The sequence below is a fragment of the Ambystoma mexicanum genome, chromosome 3q (genome assembly GCF_040938575.1).
Source record: "Ambystoma mexicanum isolate Mex_15411 chromosome 3q, UKY_AmexF1_1, whole genome shotgun sequence".
Lineage (NCBI taxonomy): Eukaryota > Metazoa > Chordata > Amphibia > Caudata > Ambystomatidae > Ambystoma > Ambystoma mexicanum.
The window spans coordinates 458,441,738-458,465,547 of NC_090926.1; the positions used below are offsets into that span (position 1 = coordinate 458,441,738).

The window sequence follows — 23,810 nt, forward strand, 5'->3', positions numbered from 1 at the left end:
CTGGCAGTAGACAAGTGTTACAAAGAAAATAATATATAAGACAGTTAAGGGAACCAGTGCTGCATCGGGCCAGAGCCAGGGCTGCTGGTTCCATTCACTCAGATTCACCACCATCTGTGACCTCTCTTTTAAACCACACATTGCAGAGGAAGCAAACTGTCTGCTACCACTTCTCTCTCCTTGTGCAGAATGAGGCCTTCCATCCCCTCCTCAGACTCCAGAGCCGTTGAACAAGCCCTGGTGGTGCTCTCTCGCATAGACGTGGCAACACCCTCATTGCAGGTTTTTGCATCCGCTAACCGTACAAATGCATTTAGTGTAAATACGTTGTATTACTGACATACAAATATAAAATGTTAAGAACCCTCTGTTCTCAGAAGGTGGAGAAGGAATGTATTGATTGGATAGAAGGCAGGTGAAAGAGCTGAGGTTAGAGGGCTGCAAGTGGTATTATGGAACCTAGAAATAAAGAATATTACATTGACCTGAAATCCGTGGAGATGCACTTTGTGACACGACAAATAGGTGATGTGATAGAGGAACAGCAACAGCTGCGGTGGATACTTGTGATGAGGACGGTGAAGAGCTGAGGAGAGTGAGGTGCAACTGGCCGCTTTATGGGAAGAATGGCGCAAAGCTCATTGGTTGCGAAGGCTTTGACGGGTGTTTGGAGTGCCAGTAAGAAGAACACCACTGATGCCCCCTGAGGAAGTGAAGGAGGATCTGGGAGGCAGAAGACACTTTCTTGAGGCTCTTGCCTCACATCCTCATGACGAGCATTGCTGAGCAACGTGAATGCTTTGGGAGCTGGGAACGATCTGGAAGAACGGCATCACTGTCAAGTGTGGCTGCACCATGTGAGCCGCAAGCTACTGCATCACGTAACTGCAGATAACAGCTCCACAAGATGGTGGCATGCCACATAATAACAAGCAACCTATACATCTCGGTGACAGCCACAATAAGCTTCATGGAGTGACAAAGGTGACAAAGAAGAGCTGTAAACAGGAAATTCAGCAAAACAGTGCTGCTCTATCTATAACGCCTCTTCGGATAATGATTTTGACTATCACACCCTAGCCGCGAACATGAATCTTTGTTGGAATTCTTATTCCTTCCTTGGTTCTTTTCCTTATTTCATTGAGTAATTTTGTTGCGTTGACTTCAGTACTTTTCTCCAATCATGGTCCTTTTTCCCACACCTGCAACCACACTGGTTTCGCCCTGCTCCTTCAGATTGTTCTCCTCTAGCTCGTTCATACATTCCTCTCTCTGTTCAACATCCTTCACAATTTTGTGAATTTCAGCGACCAAGATAAGGCTCTTCCGTCATTTGCCATAGCAAATGTACCTGGACCTGCATTATTTGTACCCTTCCCAGGGGAGCCTGCAGTAAACAGGAGGGACTGGAAGAAGGGCTTCCTGAAGTATGTCCTTGCAATACATAGGGTACGTTTTTCTGTAGAAAGAAAGATGCTCTCCTTTTTCATTGTTTAGGGCATACTGGCAAAGAGATTGTCAGAACCCATAGGAGGGCAACAGGATCATGTGATGATTTTTTTTTTAGGTCAGCCTTGCAAAGCTTGCTAAACGTTTTGAAGTAAAGGAAAACAAAATGTTGGCGAGGTATCACTTTGGAACCTGAGAACAGAAGAACAGATGAACCTATTGAGGAATTCATAGCAGTGTTGCATGGTCTCCCCCGGAAGTGTAATTTTGAGCACTGCAAAGAAGAACACATAAGGGATCAGATAATGATAAAATATATAAATGATAAAATCCAAGAGGAGTTATGGAAAGATAGAGGCTCCACATTGGACAAGGCCATCAAAATTGTGAAGGATGTTGAACAGAGAGAGGAATGTAGGAACGAGCTAGAGGAGAACAATCTGAAGGAGCAGGGCGAAACCAGTGTGGTTGCAGGTGTGGGAAAAAGGATCATGATTGGAGAAAAGTACTGAAGTCAACGCAACAAAATGACTCAATGAAATAAGGAAAAGAACCAAGGAAGGAATAAGAATTCCAACAAAGATTCATGTTCGCGGCTAGGGTGTGATAGTCAAAATCATTATCCGAAGAGGCGTTATAGATAGAGCAGCACTCAATACTTAGTGATGGACAAAGACTGTCTAGCAGTTCATGTTGAATGCAGAGACTGTGGGAAGAAGGGCCATTTTGCCAGATGTTGCAGATTTACCAGTAGTCCTGGCAGTGTGGTTTGGGAGGTCTCGAACAGAGATTGGATGAGAGTGAGTGATGGTGGTGTAGAATACATTAATTTGATTAATGCTACAGGCGGGAGCAAGAGAAGAAGCCACATGCACAGATTAGAGTGAATAGCAAAGATGTACACATGTTCATTGGTGAGTTGTGATGCATGGAGAACCACATTTGTCTATTGTACACTTAGGGAAACTAGAGTGAGAGCAAATGCCTGTGTGAAGGTGGCAAAAGTCATCATTGGTGAGATTCAGGCCAGGTTAGGTTAGAGTTTCAAGCAACGGCAACCAAGGGCACTGTGTTTTTGACATGTCATGAAGGAGAACTATTATCTTGGGACCACCAAGAACAGCTTGCAATGAAGGTAGACCACAATAATACCCAACAAGTGTATGTCCTGGAGAACTCCAATAGTACATTACAGGAAATAAAGTGGACATTTCAGGTTGGGTCCCAAAAGTGTTCAAAGAGGGTTTGTTCATAAAATAAGGTTATGGGACGGTACAGTTCTGGTGGCTGCCAAGGTCAGAACTGTACCATTTGCTCTGAGAGAGGTAGAAGGTGAATTAAGGAGGTTGCAAGAGGGGGGAAGCAATTGTGACAGCGGACTCATCTGAGTGGGTTACGCCCATAGTGGTAGTTAGGAAGGTCAATGGTACTATACGCTTATGTATTGATCTAAGAGCACTCAATAGGAACATCTTTACTGATACATTTCCATTGCCAACGTTTCAAGAGTTGGTATCAGAGATTGTTGGGGCTAAAGTATTTTTGTTACTGGATTTAAGGTCAGCATCTCAACAGGTTAAGATACACTCAGAATGTCCAGATCTTACAATTTCTATTACACCATTTGGATTATTTTGCTGAATTAGGATGCCATGTGGGCTGTTTTCAGCCAAAAGTGTCTTTCAGATGATCCTGCACAAAATCCTAAATGTTGCAGAAGGTGTACCATTCCATCAGGATGACATACTGGTATGGGGATTTGACAAGTGAGAGCATGATGTACTACTTATGGAAGTGCTAAGGAGGTTGGGTGATGCAGGTCTGAAGGTCACCTTAGAAAAGTGCAAATTCAGTCAGAGGAACATTGATTACCTTGGGCATGAATTATCACCAGAGCGTGTACAACCAAAGCTTGATGTATTTAAAGCATCAGTAGAGATGCTGAGGCCATCAGGCAAAGCTGAGTTAACATCTTCTTTAAGCCTAATTGAGTATTATTCCAAATGTGTTAGTAACATATCTAGCAAGATTGCATTCCTGATGGAGCTTACTAAACAAGGTAGGTGTTTTTGTGGTTAAAAGAGTGTGATGAGGAGTTTCAAAGAATTAAGGATGATATTGTGAGAGTGCTGGTGTTACTTCTATTTGCCCAGTCAACCATTACAATGGTCTGCACCACATACAAAGCTCTGATGACAAAGAAACTACCTTACCTGTATGAGAAATTGTTAATCTCAGCTGTTGAATGCAAAACAAGCAGCCAAGACATCCCCAGATTACCAGATAGATGCCAAGAAGGGCATAAAGGAGAAAATCAGAAAGCAAGCATTATCCTGCCATGTGTTCTCACTCTCGAACAGCATACTCTGTAACATCTGGCTGGCTTCCTGTATCATGCCCATAGGGAACAACAAAAGATGCTACTCCTCAAGTAATAGTAAACTGACCCAAGATGACTGGATTCTTTTAAAATCATGACCCACCTTCCCTCTCTTCTCCCCTTTGTACTCCATAAACCCTGCCCACTCCACTGTTGCTCTTTTGCTGGTTATGTGCTATACCAATTCCCTACATAGATACATAATGTATAAATCCCATGTGCGGCAGCAGAAATAAACATGCCCTTTCCCATTCTCTTACAACCTTGTCAGGGGGAAATTCTGCCGGGGTCGGCCGGGCCGTCCGCGGACCTCCAGGCAGGGAGGCCCCAACTCCTCCCGTGTATATCCCAGATGAGATGAGATAGAGTATGAGACGCACACAAGGAGCAAGGTGACTCTGCTGTTTATTAGACAAAACGTCAGGGATGGGTCAAGGAGCGTACGCGTCCGTCCTGACACACACACAATCGTGGGGCTCGCAGGCCCTTTTTACTGTATTATGACGCGCTACTTGCGTCACTTCAGAAAGTTAACAAAAAACCTATTGCCACTCTTAATTGGGTGTTCGAGTGGTAGGGTTAGTATAGCACACATATAGAGAATGATATTAGTGGACAAGGTGTAGTCAGGTGGTATATCTGGGATGTCCCTACAATTAGATACATGAGAATTGTTACATGAAGACTCCTGAGGATTGGCTAATATTGCTGGCGTCAGTGATAAGAGCCCCATGTTCTGATTGGTGCGCCCGTGAGCTTCCCAGCCTGGGACCACCGTTGTTCCCAGCTCTCGGTGTACCTGCAAGGTGCAACAATGTTTCACTATAGGTACGTGCAGACAATGTGAGGACTTATTCATAGCTGGACGGCGGACCGCTCCCACTGTCGCAGATGTCCATTGAGCCTTTCAAGTGTATCTGCCAGTGTCTCGTAGCGAGGGATCCAGACGCCTCTGTTCTCCTGGGTTTGGCATCTCGTCAGGTTCGGCTTGGTCACGTGGGGAGGGACCGTGAAAGAGGCAGAATTCTGCACAATTAATATTGTTTTTCTACTGCGCGTCTGGTTTAATTTGCTGGGGCGACTTTAACGTTGGTGCGCGGAGTACGAGGTTGCAACATCGTGCCTTTGATGATTTGCTCTTGGAATGTGGGTTTGCAACATTGCGACCTTGGCTGGTTGCTTCGCCGAGCTCATTCTGCAGGATCAGCAACCTGACTCTTGCTTTGTTAATGTCCACGGGAGCTCTTGTTTGAGGCCTACTTGGGCCCGGTGCATAAGTGGTCCGTTTGTTGTACAGGTGCTTTAGGTTATGGGAGCATATAATTCCATGACCAGTGTTGTGTCTTCATTATATTTCTCATGGCGGTAACTGGTTTCAAGAGAAGCGTAAGCAAGCTAGTAGAAGAGTTCATGACGCGTCTTGCGTTTCTGCATTCTGAAAGCCTATGTAAAAAATAATAAAGATGCACGTTCGTGAATATGCCTGTCGCCTACGTCATAGCACTGAGTATATTCTTCGTGTAGGTTGGTGTGGGAATGTCCAGTGTGTACATTTGTACAGATGTGCTTCCCGTTGTCTAGGTCGTCATGGCATCTCTAACGACGTGTAGGTTTTAGTCTAGTTGATCCGTGCCGCAGGTGTCGGCATGGCCAGTGCGGCCTGCTGGGCAGGCAGATGGACACATCCGTATGTTCCTGTACCAGGGTATCTGATCGTCTGGTAAATGGACAAACTCTTCTCGTGGCGGGTGTCTGGGTCGTGACCCTCTAGGCCAAGCGCGAGAGGCGAAGGACGGGAGCCTGGTCTTCCATTCTCCCACTTCAGTCCCCCCTCTGGTCGACTTGTCGACCACAAACATATCCTTCTCGTTATCTCCTCTTACTCGCCATATCTTAGTTATTCCTCCGAGATGTCCATAATGGTTTACATGATCTTCAAAGGACCAATACATATATTCACAGGCACCTCCAGGCGTACAGTATACCCATCTTCCTATGTAGCTCCTGGGGTTTCTTGGGTTCTCGATCTTCACTGATGGTGGGTCTAGATGGTTGGTGATTATTTGGGTGCGCAGCTTCTCCCTCTCCTGTATTATTACACCTGTATGCTGGCCGTCATCTGCTGGCATCAAGGGGTGCATTCCCACCATTTCCAGCAACTCGTCAGTAGTGCGTGCCTTCCGTGCCTTCCAAAATCTAATTATGATCAGGGTAGCTCCAGCCAATATAGTACATCCCACTATTATTTTCAGTCCATCTGACAGCCAGGATGGCATCCATGACCATAATAGTGAAAACCAGCTCCTATCCTTGTTCACACCGTTGCTTTCATCCATCATTTTGGAGTGCATCTGGGCCAATTGTGAAACTGCTTCTGTCAGTGTACCATTGTCAGCATCATTGGCAGGTATGAACGTGCAACATGATTGCCCTATCTTTGCACAAACTCCTCCTTCCATTGCTGTGAGAAGGTCCAATACATATCTGTTCTGGAGTGCTACCATCCTTACAGCTCGCAGCTCCTCTTTTATTGCGTTAAACCCATTTACTGTAGAATTGATGGTCATCATTAGTTCCCATCTAGTTATTTGGAGCCATTTTGCGTTTGCGTAAGCCTGTAGTCCCGGGTGTATTATTGAGGAGAAGAACATTGCTGCTCTGCTGAATAGTCTGTGTTCTGGCGGTATTGATGTTAGTGCCGTTTCCGACCTTCCCCACAGGTAATTTCCTGTCAGTGGCTCTCCTTGTCTTTTTCTTCTATTTAGGACAGTGTCATTGCTGACAGTGTCATTGCTGTTGGTCCTGTTCCCTTGCTCCTCCTGAAGTGTTGCAGACCTCTTTCTTCTCTTATTCCCTTCATCCATTCTAGGAAATTTCGCCACATTGACGTGCTTCTTAGGTACCACTAGTGATGGTACATTGACGTGTACCATTGTGCACACACCATTCCATAGGGGAGGCAGTGTATGGTATGCCTTTTCTCCACAGGCCCAATAATGGTCCATTATTACTGCTGTTCCCGCTCCCCCCTCAGGTAACTCCGTCACACTTGCACAATTGGTGTTATATCCTACGTCCACCTCTCCTTTATGCTGGTAGCATACCTTGGGCGCAGTCAACGGTAGTATTGTTATTGGGTCTTCATCTTCTTCTACCCACGTGAGCATTGGTACATACTTGATCCACGTCGTCCAACATCGGTGATTGTGTGTCTCGATGGTTGAGATAGTTTCTTTTGTTACCATGTTGCTGCCAATCACTCCTATCTCCCAGCTGTTGTCCAGATACACCTTTCCTGTTATCGTCAGTAGCGGCCTCTCCCAGCATCCTTGTTTACCCGGAACTTCAGTGGCGTACCAATCACATGGTAGATACTGCAGTGTTACTTTCTTTGTTTCTCCTTTTGCAGGACCACTTGTTATATATTTGAATGCTTCAGCATGTAAACTGGTCTTGTGATAACTCAAGTAGGTCTTAAGGAAGTTGTTTTCATATGGGTATGAGTCTCGTGTTTTCCATGTCATGTGCACTACAGTTCCTTGAAATCTTCCTTTCGTCTGGAACAGTGCCAAGTATATTATGCACTGCGCTGTCTTCTCATTTATTTCTGTGGCAACAAATGTTCGTGAAGCACTCATGGCGTATGGTATTAATGAGCAAACGTAGCAGCTATCCTCAGTTGTCTGCTTACCAATGCGGGTCATGTGTTGGTACCATATGTTGTTTGTGACGTGTGCTGAATCTTGTACATAATTATCAATACCTTTATTGTCTGAGTATGTGCTGCGTTTAACTCTATTTTGCTTGGGTGCAATGTTACTATTACCACCTGACGTAACACCTGTTGCAGCAAGGAACGGGGGTATATTAGGTTTGGGTGCAGCAATAAAATTGATAGCACAGCTGTACTGCCAGACAGAGGCAGCCAAAAATCCGGTGATTATCAAAATCCCTATTATTTTTATTACATATGCTAATCTCACCGGCATTTTGCTCTTACCTTGCTGCAGTCCTGGCAGCGTATTCTTGCGCCGTTAAAGTTGCCCGCCTAAAAATTCTCAAAATGCTCGTTATTAGATGTTAGTTTTGTTTTATTTAAGCTCTCCCTATCAAATAGTCATTCAGTGCCCAGGCGAAGAGCTGCTCCCACGCTACTCTAATCGGTCTCTTAGGACCGGCAAGTATTGGCGGAGGTGGGGCATGGAATATTCTATGGCCAGGAGGAAGGCTGTGTAGTAGACACGTACCCTTCTTCTTTTTAAGTATGTTGGCCTTTTTATTTCGTATACAAATTGGTGTGACAATTCTTCTGGGTAGTTGTCGTCTGGGAGTACCATCTACGCCTGGACAGTGGACTTGTTAGTTAGCTCTTTACTTAACAACACAATAATACGCAGTTCCTGTATGTGCGAGAGAAAAAAAAGAACATTCACGTGTTTACATGTGTATTTGTGCGGGCAATGTCTTTCAGTTTAAGTTACAACTGTACTTGGGAGTCAATGGGCGGGGGGGGTTTGTGCTCAGATGGCGGGAGTATTTTTACTCTTTGAACGTGTGACCATGGGGTGGGCAGTATGGGGATCACCCCTTTCTTTGTCCGTTGTTGTCTCTGGGGTAGCTGGGTAGTGACACGGTAAGGGAACAATTGGGTCGTTGTCTGTGGTAGAACTTCCTTCCGCTGTCGGGGATGTTGTTTCTGTTTTTTCAATTGACCTGTCGTTGGCGCTGGGGCGGGTCTGCAGTTTGTAGATCTTTACATCATGTAGGTGGTTCCAGGCACGCTTGTCCTTTAGTTTTACTGCTCTTGGTGATACGTCTTCTACCAGATGGGGGCCGGTGAACCTTTTGTCGTTCCACTTCCTATTGAAATTGCGAAGTAGCACGTGGTCACCTTTGGCAAGTTTGCACAAGTTCTCTTTTCCTAATTCTGTACTGGTGCCTTCTTCTTGATTTCTGATGGACCCGCCCCGTATGCGCTCGAGCTGTTGAGACACAAACACAACACTAGTAATCAAAGACGACACATATTGATACATTTCATCACCTAGTACACTCGCTGAACTTTCGTGGTCAGTGAATGCCCTTGACGTTGGCGTTAGGGGAAGGCGCATTTGACGTCCAGTAACCACCTCGTGAGGGGTGAGGTGGTGGTCGGACCCTGGCCTGTTCCTTAATTCGAATAGGGCTAACGGAAGGCAATACAACCAACTTTTCTTTGTTGTTTGTTGTATCTTTGCAATTGCCTCCTTCAATAAGCCATTCAGGCGTTCACATACACCGTTAGCCTGTGGGTGATATGCACATGCAAATTTGTGCTTTATGCTCAGCAGGGCTGTGATATGTTGGAACATTTCGTTTGCGAAATGCAGGCCATTGTCTGATCTTAACACCTCGCACACTCCCCACCTGGGGAAGACCTCCCTTACTAGGAATTTGGCTGCTCTAAATGCATCTGGGTGTGAACAGGGCCCTGCTTCAATCCACCTAGAAAATGGGCATACTACTACAATCATATACCTATTACCTTGACATATGTTGATCATATCAACATAGTCAATGTGAAGGTGCCGAAAAGGTCCTTCTGGCCGGGGTATGGTACCTCTTATCACCTTTAGGGTATGACCGGCCGTAAACTGTTGACATGTGAGACAATTGCTAATAAAATTTGACACATGAGAATTTAACTCGGGACAGAACCAATCTTCCCTAATTCGTGCTGCAATTATTTCCTTGCCTGTATGGGCTGGGTGATGTAATTGGCTCAGGGCGGTATTTAAAAGTGCCAACGGTATTACAACTTTCCCAGTACCACCCTGGCGCCATAGTGCGTCGGTTGGTGACATTGTACATCCTCTTTTTACCCATATTTCCTTTTCGGCCATTGGTGCTGCTGCTTGTAATTCCATAATCTGTGTGGCTGGGAGATGGGTGTACCCTTCTCTTATTAACATCTCCCTAGCCATTCCCCTCCCTCTCCCTCTCTGTGAGTCTGTGGGGTTCCATATCTCACCAAAGTATGCAGCATATTTCGCATGTGCATCTGCTGCTGCATTCCCTTTTGAGACGTGGTCTTTACCATTGGTGTGTGCGGTGCATTTTACTAGGGCTAGCTCTTGGGGGTCGTTTATTACTTCAATTAATTCAGCCAACAAGAGGGCATGTTGCACTGGAGTGCCATCAGCTCTCCTAAACCCTCTTCTCCTCCATTTTGATAGCCCTGAGTGGACAGTGGATGTAACATATGCACTGTCGGAATATATTGTTACTCGTTTGTTAAAACTTTCCTTCAATGCCAATATTAGTGCAACCAGTTCCGCGGCTTGAGCAGAGTAATGCTGTGGTAATTGTACACACTTCATAGCCACACACACCGGCGCCTCCATCATTTTTACCACTGCTGCCCCAGTCCTCCGTATCCCATCTCCTTGATCAATAGTTGATGACCCATCAATAAACAAAAGCTCACCTCCCTCTAGTGCGTTTTCTTCAACTTTTCTAGTGCATGAATATATTTCATTTATTTTGGTGCAGTCATGGGCGTAATCTCCCTCCTCAATTACTTCTGCTAGGAACCTTGCAGGGTTAACAGTGCTACATCTAACAATCGCTAGTTCAGCCCTAGACAAAATGATCTCATAACCTGATGCCCTCTGTGTCGTTAGTGTGGACTTGGGTTTATTCAATATTGCAAATAGTGCATGTTCCACAAACAGTGTAGTTGGACACCCCATGGTTATTGCTGATGCTTTTTCCACTGCAAAAGCAGCTGCAGCAAGACCTTGTTCGCAAGGGAAGTGGCCTAACATCACGGGGTCTAAGTGACCGCTGTAAAATGCTACTGGTTTATAGCCCATGCTCGTTTTTTGGGCCAATACTGCTTTCATCACTGCTGAGTCGCAATGTGAAAATATAAAAAAGCGTCGCTCATAGTCTGGGGATGCCAGTACTGGAGCTGTTGATATCGCGTCTTTCAATTCGTCAAAGGCCTCCCTCATTTCCATAGTCCACCCCAACTTTTTCTCCCCTTTATTTGCTTCCCTCAACCCCTCAAGCAGCGGTCCTATGTATGAACTGTAATCAAATACCCATGCTCTACAGTAGTTGCACAGCCCCAGAAATTGTTGCAGTTCTCTCACAGTCTGTGGCATGGGAGTGCTTGAGATGGCCTGTGCTCTTTGTGGTGCAATCTTTCTTCCATGTTGGGATATCAGTTGGCCAATGTAAAGTACCTGTTCCTGACAGTATTGTATCTTTTCCATGTCTACCTTGTACCCCTTTTCAGCCAATATCGTCAACATTTTTAACGAGTCCTCTCTACATTTACTTTCGTTTGTACTGCAAATTATTATGTCATCCACATACTGTAACACTGTGCTTCCCACCTCAACGTTACCCAAATCCATCTTTATTACTCTATTGAAAATTGAGGGTGATTCACAATACCCCTGTGGTAACCTGGTATGTTTCCACTTTGTATTTCGGTAAGTGAAGCTTGTCAAATCTTGTGAGTCTGGGTGTAATGGTATTGAGAAAAATGCATTTTTAAGGTCTATTACTGTAAATCGTGATGCTTCGGCTGGAATGCCACACAATATTGTTGCCGGGTTTGCTGTTACTGGATACTCTGCTTCTACTATGTTGTTCAAGGGCCTGAGGTCCTGTATGAAGCGCCAAGACCCCCCTTTAGCCTTGCGCACTGGGTACACAGCCGTGTTACATGGTGATTCTGAGGGGACCAATATGCCATTGTTTATAAGGGCCGTTATAGTTTCATATATGCCCTCATCTGCCTCTTTTGACAGTGGGTACTGCTTTACTCTTGGTAGTATGGCACCTTTTTTCAATTTTATCCTTACACCCCCTATGCTTTTTATGCATCCCACGTCATAAGGGCTAATAGTCCATAATGATTTGGGCACCTTTAACATATTCTCCTTAAAGAAAGGGACTGGGGTGCATGCAGGTGCCTCAAGTGCCATTGCAATTTTCTGTGCTATTTGTTTGTGAGCCACTCTTAGCCATATTTCTACACTCATCATGAACACCATTTCATCTTCCTCCTTTTCTTCTGAGAACAGCTCTTCATCTGACACCTGGGTCAGCCTACATCCCTCTGCTAGTGCTATCACTGCCCTCCATGCTCTTCCTTCTTTATCTTGGGCGTGCACAGCAATATAATCAGCTGTTGCAATAATGCTCTCAATGTCCATTACAAACACCTTTCCTTCTGGTTCATTAACAGGTGTTTCTGGTCGGAACAGATATGCTGCTGGCCTCCTCCATATTTTCCCTTCTATCCCAGGCATCCATGCAATTGCCATGTATGTTCCATACTGGAATAGCTCGCCATCTACTGGTTCCGCCCTAATCGCTGTCTGTCCACAGTATGCTTGCATAATCTGTCGTGCTGCTAGCATGTTAATCCCTGGAGTAGAGAAAATTATGCCGTCTTCTGTAAAGGAGATCGTCATATTCAACCTATTCATTATGTCCCTCCCCAGTATATTTACTGGTGAGGCACTATAATACAAAAGTGGAACTGACAGATCATAATCTCCAATAGATAAGGGAACGTTATCAGTAAAGGGAACCAACCCTTTAGCCCCAGAAAATCCTTGGGTGTTCATGGCTTCGCCTGACATCTTAAATTTACCTTCCCTTATGCAAGACCGGGTTGCCCCGGTGTCAACAAGGAATGATAATTTTTTGTCACCTATCGTTACCTCTATGCGTGGCTCCTCCGCACTATTAGGTGTTACTGACAGGATGGGACACACCAAGGCCGTCTGTGGGCTGTCCTATTGGGGGTACAATGATTGACCATTTCCTGTGTAAGGGTTGTGTCCCAAGACCGTCACCCTACCCAATTGCGTTTGTTGAGTTTGGGGTTGTTGTGTTAGCGCTACTTGTTGTTGTGGCAGTGGCTGTTGTTGTGTTATTTGTTGTTGTTGGTCACTTCCTTGTTGTAACATCTGCTGTTGTTGTATGCCCTGCTGTTCTTGTGAGGTCCTAGGTTGTGCCTGTTCATTCCATGCTGGTGTTCCTGGCCTGACCCTACATGTTCGTGACATGTGTCCTAATAATCCACAACTCCAACACACGGGTTGTTCCCTGCTCTGCCATGGGAAGCTCCCTGTGTTGTCCTGGTATACTGGTTGCCCTGTGGGGTAGGAATTTCTGAATCCCCCCACCTGCTGTTGGTTATTATATCCGTATCCTCTCCCTCTCATAAATCCTCCTCTCCCCCTGTTATAACTATAATACCCAGCTCCTTGCATTGGGTACCCTCCTCCCATGTTTGGTGCGTGTATTTGCAGTTGCGGCACTGGCTGTATTACACTTTGTGGAGGTGCTATTTGAGCTGGATCTTGTGCAGCCACTACTTGTGTGGGGCTTTGGGCCATTGGTGTGGGCGTAGTTATTAGTGCCCCCTCCATTGTGTATTTAGTAAGTTTTTTCTGTACTAGTTTGGCCTCTTCTGTTTTCCTGTCCTCTTCTTTTTGTTTCATTTTTCCTTGCCATGTCCTGCAGTGATGTACTATAGTCAGCTGTATTTCTGGCCATGGTTTTGCTTCCATTCCCACTACTTTCTTTAGTTGTTTCTGAACTCCTTCTGGGAGCCCTTGTACTAGTATATGATAAAATATGGCTGGTGTTTTATCCCATTGTTCTCTAGTTTCCATGCGCCACTTCTCTTGAATATCCTGGATATAATCAACAGGATCCTCATTCTCACTCATCTTACGGGAAGTAATTGCTCCTATGTCTGATGTGTCTGGGTACTGTACTCTCAGTGCCTGCCATAGCGCATGTCTGCAGTTTGCAAATGGCACCCCATCATGCGATGTGTTCGTTATTTTTACCCCATGGAATCCCGCTCTCTTCCAAATGTCGTCCGCTCTATCCCCTAATATTGATATCAACAGGCCCTTCACATCTCCTACTGCTAGTTTCTGTCCTGCGGTGTGTTTTTCCATTTCATATATCCACTTACCCGCACCTCCACTTAGTGATGGGAGCCTACATTTTATATTTTCTTTATCCGTATGCTTCCAAGGTACATACTGCGGTCTAACCCCTCCTCTCTCCAACAGTGGCATTAAGTTGTGTCTTGTGTCACCCTTTACGTTCCATAATATTGAGTCCTCACACCCCTCCTCTTCCCCCGTTTCCTTTACCACTTCAAATTCCTCCTTACTACCCCTGCTTCTACCTCCTTCTCCGTCCTTTCCCCTTTTTTCGTCATTTCCTGTGTTTAATGTGGGCATGTTTATTTGTCTATCTTGCCTGCGGCTAGGGAGGTCTCTAAGCCGACATGCATAGGGAGTCAATTCGTCCATGAAGGGCGCGAGCTTTATTGTGCGCAGCGAGCGTGTGGCGGTTGAGCATGTAGGGTGCGATGGGGGAGGGCGTGATGGAGATGGCGATGGTGTTTGTTGCACCCCCTCCTCACTTCGTTCCAGCTCCTCCCTTCTCCTACTGATCCATGGCGAGTCTATGTTTGTTCTAGTGAGGTACAGCTTATCTAAGCTTTCCCTTTCACTCTTTCTTCCTCCCCTTTCTACTCCTTCTTCCTCCTCACTGCAAAAATCAATCATAAATGGTTTCCCCCACTCTGCCTTTTTCCCTTTTACTGTTACTGTTTCTAAGTCTATTAGCTCCATTTCTCCTCTTCCTTTGTTACCAACTGCTCCCCCTGGTGTTGATGTTGTTGCTACTTCTCTACTTCTATATACATCCCCCCATTCTTCACTCTCCCTATTTCTCCCTTCTCTTTCCCCTTCACTCCTCTCCTCCATCTCCCTACTATTTTCCTCCCTTTTCCTTTTTAGTTCCTCCATCACTTCGTTGCTCATCTGTTCCAATATTCTTTCATCCTCTTTCTTCCTTTCCCATTTCACCCTTTCTCTTTCTATTGCTTTCCCCTCTTCATATTTCTTAGCTGTCTCTGATAGTACCCTCCTCCTCCATATTGCCATTTCTTTTTCCTTTTCTTCTTCTTCCTTCTTCTTTTCTCTCAGCACTACTCTTGATACCCTGTCCGCTGCTGCTTTTACCCTTTCAGCTTCTCTCCTTTGCTCCTCACTTCGTTCCCTTAATTTTTCCAATTCGTCCTTACCTTCTTTCCTTTTCCTCGCTCTCTCTCTTTCCTCCCTCTCAAGCTGTTTGATCAATTCATTCTGCTCATCCCTTAGCTTTGCTAATCTTTCCTCCAAAATCTCTCCCTTTTGCCATAATAGCTCCTCCCCCCTCATTTCACTCTCTCTTTTACTATCCTCGTCTGTTCTCTTTACTACCTCCCTCTCTTCTCCAGTTAGTGAACCTCGTAATTTTAATATCTGTGCAGCGACCCACTCATCATTTCCTATCTCTACAGTCTGTTCTTCTCCAATCCTCCCCTCCTCCACTGGCATCTTCCTATGAGCCACATATGGTGGAGGGCTGTATGCCGGGTTCGAGTTTCCTTCAGCCGCCCTTAACTGTCCCTCTATTTCTTCTAATTCTCTTAAAGGGTACAACCCTCCTCCCTCTGTTATCACTCCCGGTGATATGGGTATCTCGTTGCTCGGTTCTTTTTTTATGTTGTCTAATTTATCAATTTTGACTCCTCCCTCTTCTCCATTCCCCGTATTCTTTGTTCTTTCACACCCCTTTTCACCATCCGTTCCTTCTTTCTTAATCTCCTTTTCTTCAGGTGTTTCCCCCATAGTGAACATTCCATTTGGTCCTGGTCGGGACCCCTGGAACATCCTCCATAAGTTAAACACCTCCACATGGCTTGCCAACTTCTTCCCCTTGTATGTATTGTGCAGATGGTTTAGCAGTGAATGTTGGGCATATGGATCGAAACTACCATTAGGCGGCCATGGTGTTAACATTTTGTTATCCGTCCCCTGGGTCCATTCTATGCTGTACTTTATTAATTTCTCCCTATGGGGTGGCAGTGTGGTGCATATGTGTTGTAGTGGGGTTGTGAGGGTGTTCCCCCACCCTCCCGACACTGTCCCGTATGACATAGTCGTGCTCCACTTGTTACCCTTCCCTTCACTATCAGTTTACAATATACAACCTTATATTGTTTACCTGGCCCCGTAAGCGTGGGGACTTAAGACAATCCTTTGACAAATTATGCAAAAGCAAAAAAAAAAAAAAATATATAAAACTAAATAAAAAATAATAATAATAAAACACAAATATATATATATGTATAATTTTATATTTTGTATTCCTTCCCCTACGGCCCCCTGCGGCCGAAGCGCACGCAGCCCCCTGCGGCTGCGTACCCCTTACAACGATCTTGTACAGTCGTCCTGTTTCCCCGTTCTCCTCCCCCTTTTACACTTGCCGTGGCCGGCGTTCTCCGTGCGCAGCCACGCCCCTCTCCCCTTCTCCTCTTCCGATCCACTCGTTTATCGTTTATCTCCGTATCCGCTCCCTTATCATTTTTCTCTTCCTCACCCCTCTCAAACCCAAAGTTCCTTGTGCTCGCGATATCCTATTAAATCCCTACTGGTGACGTCACCGATTTCTTCGAGCTACTGGTACATTCTTATTATGTTTTTTTTTTTTTTTTTTTTTTTTTTAAGTTTCAAAATACACTTGCAATCTACCCCCGCTAACCCTACAGCTGTCTTCCTGTCTCTCCTGGAACAAGGTAATCACATCAATAATATAATCGGACTGCGCACGCTGCGTCGCCTCGCGTGTGATACGCCCCTCAACAGGAGGGCTTAACCAGCCAATTATCTTCCGTATTGGGCAACTATGCAACTAGCTACCGCCTACAGGGAAACGTCATCTACCTATCGAGTTTCTTGCTCGAACAATAGGGAACCTTGTCATCTACCTATCGAGTTTCTTGCTCGAACAATAGGGAACCTCGTCATCTACCTATCGAGTTTCTTGCTCGAACAATAGGGAACCTCATCTACTCATTGATCAATAAATGCCAAATCGTAGGAAACCACACACACCCACCCCTACACGTTAGTCGCGACTTAGGCCAATCAGTGTCTACGAGCGGCCACACGTGATGTTTTCGTGCTCCGCCCCCCTCTTTCGCGTGACGTAGCCGACTGCTCTCGCACTCGTCTCGTCACCATTCATTCCATTAGCAACACTCAGTCGTTAGACCTTCGCCGCGCATCTGTACAATACCTCCCTCCTCCCTTATTTATTTCCTCCCCCTCCCTCACAATTTCACATTGCTCGTTGTGCGTGTCATGCTCACCAAGTTCTCTCGATGCAGGGCCGCTCGACTGCGTGCACCCCTCCAAGCGGCTCGCCACCTCCCCTCGTCTGGACCACGTCTGGACACTCGCCAACCGCGGGCGGGATACTTCTCAACCGGCTCCCGAGGGCCAATATCCGGATTGCGCTGTCCGGTCTTCTCGCAGCTCCGCGATGGTCCTGTAGTCCTCAGAAGGGGGCAACGGCAGAGGGGGCCGCGCCGCCGGGCCTCCTCGCAACGGGAGTGCCTGGAAAAAGTAAAAAATAAAAAGTCGATCTTAAACAGATCTCAGCAGTGCCTCCAACTTGTCAGGGGGAAATTCTGCCGGGGTCGGCCGGGCCGTCCGCGGACCTCCAGGCAGGGAGGCCCCAACTCCTCCCGTGTATATCCCAGATGAGATGAGATAGAGTATGAGACGCACACAAGGAGCAAGGTGACTCTGCTGTTTATTAGACAAAACGGCAGGGATGGGTCAAGGAGCGTACGCGTCCGTCCTGACACACACACAATCGTGGGGCTCGCAGGCCCTTTTTACTGTATTATGACGCGCTACTTGCGTCACTTCAGAAAGTTAACAAAAAACCTATCGCCACTCTTAATTGGGTGTTCGAGTGGTAGGGTTAGTATAGCACACATATAGAGAATGATATTAGTGGACAAGGTGTAGTCAGGTGGTATATCTGGGATGTCCCTACAATTAGATACATGAGAATTGTTACATGAAGACTCCTGAGGATTGGCTAATATTGCTGGCGTCAGTGATAAGAGCCCCATGTTCTGATTGGTGCGCCCGTGAGCTTCCCAGCCTGGGACCACCGTTGTTCCCAGCTCTCGGTGTACCTGCAAGGTGCAACAATGTTTCACTATAGGTACGTGCAGACAATGTGAGGACTTATTCATAGCTGGACGGCGGACCGCTCCCACTGTCGCAGATGTCCATTGAGCCTTTCAAGTGTATCTGCCAGTGTCTCGTAGCGAGGGATCCAGATGCCTCTGTTCTCCTGGGTTTGGCATCTCGTCAGGTTCGGCTTGGTCACGTGGGGAGGGACCGTGAAAGAGGCAGAATTCTGCACAATTAATATTGTTTTTCTACTGCGCGTCTGGTTTAATTTGCCGGGGCGACTTTAACGTTGGTGCGCGGAGTACGAGGTTGCAACATCGTGCCTTTGATGATTTGCTCTTGGAATGTGGGTTTGCAACATTGCGACCTTGGCTGGTTGCTTCGCCGAGCTCATTCTGCAGGATCAGCAACCTGACTCTTGCTTTGTTAATGTCCACGGGAGCTCTTGTTTGAGGCCTACTTGGGCCCGGTGCATAAGTGGTCCGTTTGTTGTACAGGTGCTTTAGGTTATGGGAGCATATAATTCCATGACCAGTGTTGTGTCTTCATTATATTTCTCATGGCGGTAACTGGTTTCAAGAGAAGCGTAAGCAAGCTAGTAGAAGAGTTCATGACGCGTCTTGCGTTTCTGCATTCTGAAAGCCTATGTAAAAAATAATAAAGATGCACGAGTATATTCTTCGTGTAGGTTGGTGTGGGAATGTCCAGTGTGTACATTTGTACAGATGTGCTTCCCGTTGTCTAGGTCGTCATGGCATCTCTAACAACGTGTAGGTTTTAGTCTAGTTGATCCGTGCCGCAGGTGTCGGCATGGCCAGTGCGGCCTGCTGGGCAGGCAGATGGACACATCCGTATGTTCCTGTACCAGGGTATCTGATCGTCTGGTAAATGGACAAACTCTTCTCGTGGCGGGTGTCTGGGTCGTGACCCTCTAGGCCAAGCGCGAGAGGCGAAGGACGGGAGCCTGGTCTTCCATTCTCCCACTTCAACCTATCTTGCTTAAGGCAACAACTCTCAGTCCACCAAATGGCAGGGTTGTAAAATATATTGGGCCTCATTCCGAGTACGGCACTAACCAATGGCGCTATTAACGCCTTGGTTGACGCCGTACCCGGACCGGCAGCGCCTTGGTGGATGGCGGAATCACCGCCCCATTCCAAGGTTGGTGGGGCGGTAATTCCCCATTCACCAAGGCTCTTCCCCATTACCAAATGAGCCCCCATAGGGCTCAATGGGAATGGGGAAGATGCAAATAACGGTGACCGTTCATTACGGTCACCGTTATTGGCTTGGAGGCCCCTTTGCGCCCTCGACTTTAACACCTGCTCAAAGCAGGCGTTAAGGGCGAGGGCGCAAAGGGAACTCGGAGTATGGCGGTAAGGGATTACCGCCACCGGTCTCGTTACCGGTGGCCGCTATCCCTTACCGCTATACTCGGAATGAGGCCCATTGTGTCATTTTTTTCATTGTACTTTTTGGGTGGGGTGATTTTTAGTGATTATCTGTTCCTGCTAAGGGAGGACTGCAAACAAAAGGCACAATCTTATAAGGTATCATGTGCATTTCTCCAACTTTACAGATGAGAATGACAACTGCTCTTTGTTTGACTGCCTTAAGCTCCCCACTTCTGTGACCCAATACTGGAGAAACGGGGGGACCAGTGCACCACCCTGCCAATTAAGTGCAGCAGCTGACGTGCTCACTGGTTTGGCTGAGAGTGTATGCGTGATTGTACACCCTTTTGGCATTTTGTGAAGAATAAAATTACTCTAGAAGCCACTCTCTGTGGGCACCCCTTGTGCTATAGTACCAGAGCGTGTGTAGGAAACCCTGTTGTATTCCAATTAAGATACACCTTCAGTAATGGCACCTATTCCACGAAAACCATGACAATCGCATGCGAACGTGCCAGGCATGCTCGCTTTCTAATCCAGTATGCAATTCCAACATGGTTTGGGAACGAGGAAACGTCCATATTCTATGTGCCAGTGCCTGCCAGCAGTGCACATTAATGTCTGGAACAAAGCGATCCTTCAAAAATGTAATCCGTTAAGGATAGAGACAGTGCTTTTTCTCACTCAATCACCCCTTTTTGATAGCCAACTTTTCTTTAATTTATTATGCCTTACATGGTTATTTTCTGATAGAAAATAATGCTTCATATGAAAATCAATATCACTCTGAAGCAACTGAAAGTTACAACAGCAAAACGCGTCTGGTTCCTGTGGAAGCTGTGCTTTATCGAGTCCCTAAGTCTCTCTGATAACAGAGTTAGCCTCAACATGCCTGGGCTCAGGGCCGAGGCAAGGATTTCTGCAAGCAAGGCGAAAAAGGGCAATTTTGCTGCCACCCCCCCCCCCCATTAGCAACCCCATGTGTGCTGACTATACAATCCCTTCATTGCAAATGTGTCCGTACCACTGCACATGCATGTTCTGCCCAACATGTTCATAACGTGTCATGTTTCAAACCTTTTCAGAACAAAGAACCTTCAAATCCATACTCTCTTACACGAACAACATTTAATACACAGGTTGGATTAGAAACTATGACCAGATCCGGAAGGGTTCGCAATAGGCAGAATTACTAAAATATTTATTTCAGTAAAATTGAAACTAATGTCTCTCAGACATCCCTTCCTCACACTTCCCTAACCAACACACACAGACACACACATGCACGAGGGGTAACATAGAAAACAGCCTCACTGAGGCATACACACACCAGAGGCAAACACGTGTGTGTGCGTGCCTCTGTGAGGTAGTTTTCTGGGCTTTTGTGACCCTACTTTAATGATTGCTTCCTTCCACCAACCCAACTGGCTAATTGCGACTACCCCCCAATTTAGAGCTGGAACTACCACTGGCGTTGCTTGCTGTATCTCTGCCTCTACCTTGCATCCATTACACCTCAACCAAAGACAGTGGCATAAGCCGATGCTGAGTCACTGAAAGTGAAACAGTGTTCGTGGCTTCCAGTGGCTTTGCTACCATCAGCGCTAGCTCAGGGTGGTGGGAGACCCCTCGCATTCTCTTTCTGGGTATCACGAATGGCAGAGAACTACCCTTTGCATCAAGTACATTCGCAGGCAAGTGTAGGGAATTCCTTTGTCATCTCAGAGATGGAGAGGAGAACAGGAGTGAGCGAGGCCCCACCATGCCAAGTAGGTGGTGCACTACTCAAAGCACCATCTGGTACTGTAGGGAAACCTCCTGGTGAACCTTCTTTGACCACGGTGGTTACTGTACAATACGGGTATTAGAGCAAGTTGTGGTTACACAAAGAACAGGAACCACATTGTGAGCGTCTCTGAAAGCTTCCATCTGTGGATAGATACACCATGGTCAGAAACACTACAAGCTGCTATTGGACACCAAACAGGTACAGCATGGGAGGCAGCAGTTTGAGATCCCCTCACAGGCACTCATAAATCACAACCTGGGCAACAGTGCTGCGCAATTCTTCAAAAAGTACAAACTTTCCTCACAATTACAGCCTGGGTACAGGTGCCACAAAGACCTCCCTTGAACAGGTACCACCTAGACCAGGTTATTGCGAGCTGTCCTTAGAATCCTCCAGGAACTGTGTGGGCTGGGCTAGTGGATGCTTTCCACAAACATGGCCCTAACCACCAAGGTTTAATGCAGCATGGACTGGGCTGGTGCAAGATTACATCTCAAACAGATACAACATTTATAAAACAAGGGCAAACTTCGCTCACAAATGGTTCAACATGGTCATAGGAAGTGCCTCATAAGGAAGATCAATGCAAGCGTCACTCTCAAAAAAAGTAGAGTCATAGAGAGGACAGGCCAGTGCATGTTTCTCTCACCAGTTGGCACATGTACAGCATGGGTAGATTCCGGGAAGCTTCCCTCACACACAGACACAACATGGGCGGGGGCAGTGCAAGTCCCATGCAAACAGGTGCTGGCACAGCATGGCAGAAGCAGTGTACATTTCCTTCACAAATATGTAGTGCAGCATTGGAAGAGCAGTTGATTGCAAGGGCAAAGGTCTGTGCACACTTCACTGAAATTGGTACAGTTATGGCAGAAACAGAATCAGTGCAAGCTTCTCTCACACACTGCAACAGGTACCGCATGTGCAAGGCCAGTGCAGGATTTCCTCCTAAACTAGTACAGGTATAGCATGGTCAGAGCCAGGGTAAGCTCCCTGAACAGACATCTGGCACAGCATAGGCAGTGGCAGTGTGCATGTTGCACCTGGTACAGCATGAGCTCCAGCTCCAGCCTGTTAGCCCTGGTGCATGTGGAGAGATCGTCTTTCACACGACCCTCATAGTCTAGCCCAATCAGCAGCTATTGCCAGCTATTACCAGTGACCATATGCTGGCTGGGGAGTGGGGCAGGTCGAGGGGTTGCACTTTATAATATGCCTGCTTACTGTGCTCATGTTGTAAAGACTTACTTGTGTGGAGGTGGAAGGGCCAGGAGCAGAAGATTGGATGGCAAGCGCAGCTTTTGCTGCCTTGCACAATACACATGCACACCTCCTCACCACCCACACCCATTGCAGAAAGACTCCACCCACAAGTATGTTGAGGCTGTACAAGTACATGGGAGGTTATAGACAGAAAGCAAAATGTAAACTTGCAGGGCAGGACAGGGAGACTTGGCTGGAGCATATGTGGCCCCTTGGAGTGTACACGCACTGCAGGCAAAGTGCCATCACTGCCTTCTAAATTCTATAACAGTGCTCTGCTTTTAAGTGACATTAATTTAGAGCGTCACACCCTTTTTCTCCCATCATCAAATTGCTAGTATGGCCTGACAACTTGTTCAGTTTGTTTAATACCTCTCACTGTTAGCTTAATGTTTCACCAGCAATTTAACATTCGAACACCCACATACATCTTTGACAGGTTCAGTGCTATGCATATACCCCCAACATGCACATATTCCAAGCCAGCATGCTTATCTTTGATATATAACATGCACTTGATATAAATATACTGGCAAAGCCAGGAAGGCTTGGCCAGTATGGTTCAGTATTGTTTTGCAAACACAGAATATTGCAGATTAATAGAGCATCTTTGTTAACTTTCCATGATAAGGATAGATAATGCTTGTAGCTGTGAATTCACCAGGATAAATGAATTTCAACACCAACATAGCGTGTGCACCCAACACACAGTCTATTTATTCATGGTGTAGTTTTAAATGTACATGAAAATGCATTACTTCTACTTGAGACAAATGTTGCAACAAATCAATTGTGGGGGCAGTGCTCGGGGTCAGTACTTATATCTGTCATATTGTTCATTCTCATGAAACTCTTTCGGAGTAAATGTGCTGCAAACGCAGCACAGTTTGACCTATTCTGAGATGAGGGTGACACGGCCCTTAACTCCTAGTTGCTGAACTTGCAGGAGGCCCTGGACCCACGCCATTTCCTTCATCTTCTGCCTGTGAGGTGTAATTCCCCTGCCCCTTGCTCAGCTGCCTTATGTTCTACCGTGACCCTTGACCTACCCAGTGTGAGTGCACTGGTTATGGCAATGTTGTTTTATCAACAGTTCTTCCTGCTAGGCCTCTTTGCTTTTATTTGAGCAAGACCATGTATTGTGATGCTCAGAAACGTGTGCCAGTAGGCAATAGCCCTGTTTCCACTGCCATGTTAGATATTCCTAGACATGTGGCAGGGTAACCTCTAATTGAGGACATTATGCAGATACGTTAACTCGGATTGGTTTGCATCCCTTTTGCAATTCATAAAATCAGAGGGGAAAACTGGCTCTTATTTGCCTCCCACTGGTCAGCTCCCTAGAAAAGCACCGGGTTTGCCTAGCGCTTGCATGGGCCCTGCCTGCGCTCTATAAAATCACTGCATGTGACTCTTCAGATAACGCCGGTGGACGGTGCCCAGGTGACTCGGAAGATGACACG

General features: G+C 46.3%; 1 protein-coding gene across 2 annotated transcripts in view; it reads right to left on the reverse strand.

Annotated features, from left to right (window-relative positions):
• Positions 1–23,810, reverse strand: part of LOC138582673 (protocadherin-10-like) — a 495,452-nt gene that overhangs the window by 53,759 nt on the left and 417,883 nt on the right. The gene's annotated exons all lie outside the window — the stretch shown is intronic.